This window comes from Mixophyes fleayi, chromosome 11 (assembly GCF_038048845.1).
Source record: "Mixophyes fleayi isolate aMixFle1 chromosome 11, aMixFle1.hap1, whole genome shotgun sequence".
In the NCBI taxonomy this organism is placed as follows: Eukaryota; Metazoa; Chordata; class Amphibia; order Anura; family Limnodynastidae; genus Mixophyes; species Mixophyes fleayi.
Window position 1 is genome coordinate 2,538,611 of NC_134412.1, and position 1,940 is coordinate 2,540,550.

The following is a 1,940-nucleotide window of genomic DNA, read 5'->3' on the forward strand; positions in this document are numbered from 1 at the left end:
TATCAGACCTAACTCTCAGCACTTCCAATCCCTCTCATCAGCTGATCAATCAGCACATGTGGTCTGTTCTCAGTAATGAGTCCTAGGGGTATATTTACTAAACTGCAGGTTTGAAACAGTGGAGATGTTGCCTATAGCAACCAATCAGATTCTAGCTGTCGTTTTGTAGAATGTACTAAATAGATAACTAGAATCTGATTGGTAAAAAAATAAATAAATATATATATAAATTTTAAAAAAATTTTCTCATTATTATCCTACGGCTCATTTTATTTCTTTCTCTGGATCCACCGCTCACTCTATTTTTAAAAGACACGAGTTAATAATATTTCCACCTGCCATTAGAAGTTACCTACCTGACATTTCTATTTCTGTTGACAACATGACCATAAATCCCACCTCACAAGCTCGCTGCCTAGGTGTGATCCTGGACTCACAACTATCCTTTGTTCCCCACATGCAATTTGTTACATACATCTAAGATTAACATTTCCAGAATACGTACATATCTCACACAATACACTGCAATTACCTCCATGCTGGTCTTCCCCCGAATCAGACTCTCACCCCTACAATCTACACTTTGGGTCTGAGTCATTAAGAAAGTAAGGCAAGAAAAAGGAGTAAATGTTAACTAGGATAAACCATGATACAATACAGGGGCAGCACAGTGGCTCAGTGGGTGGGTGCTCCGGTTTCCTCCCACACTCCATTTAATTGGCTGCTAATAAATTGACGTGTGTGTGTGTGTTAGGGGATTTAGACTGTAAGCTCCAATGGGGCAGGGACTGATGTGAGTGAGTTCTCTGTACAGCGCTGCAGAATTAGTGGCGCTATATAAATAAACGGTAATAATACAAGGGGTGCAAATTAGTTTATTACTTTAGATACTGGCTGCTTTTTCATGTAGCTCACAAACACTTGATAGCTTTATTTTTACATTGACATTTAAAGTTGATCTAAGACATGTCCTACCCCATCTATAAAACCTGTCCCCACATTTTAAATTTACCTCCCCCTCCAATGCAACATGGTTTTACCAAGGTGCAAAGTTACCTTTTTTATGCTTTGCTCTCCTTAATGACTTAGGCCCTAGATGCCCAAAGGTATGTGCACATCACACCCATAGGTGCTTGTTGAACATCTCGTTCCACAACCATGCACATTAATATGGAGTTGGTCCTTAACTGTAAAGCGCTAGGGAGTATTTTGGTGCTATATATATATATAAATGGTAATAATAATTATAATAAAACTGCTATTCTGGCATTTCCTCATAACACATCCCCAGTCTTACAAGTAGCTCATCTCCTCCTATGACGTTACTGTGATATATCCAGGTGTCCCGATACCGCACGGCCCTAAACCACCAGAACTCACAGCATTTGCTGCTCTGAAACCGCTTCCTGCAGTCGGGACGTGTCCGATGTCAGCACCGCACAGGAAACATGATAGGAAGGACAGAGGTTAAGCTGCATATTCTCCCTTCCCACCGTTATTGTGGATAAATAATCTAGCAGAAGACATTTTTCAGATGTCTCCAGGTAAACGCTTAGTACTGCGTGGGACGCTTCCAGTTATCTCATACAGAAGATATGTGAGCAGACAAGGAGAGGATGTAACACCTGCCAGCTGCACTGGACACGAACGGGGGCAGCTATGCAATATGGAAAATCAATCTTAGAGAAAGTAACGATTACTGCAGTCACCCCACTTCCCAGAGAGGATAATTCCCAGTGTCCCAGACGTAGGAGAACAGCCGATACGTGTCCCGTGAAGGAGGGGGAGGGGTGCGAGGTGCATCTCTGGAACACGGTAGCTACAACCCAGGACAGGCCAATGTCCATTTCACTCCTAACTTTAAAAGAAATATTGGGTGGAAAGACACAGATCACAGGATCCCCCATTGTCGGGAAATAAAACAAAACACGATATTCTTT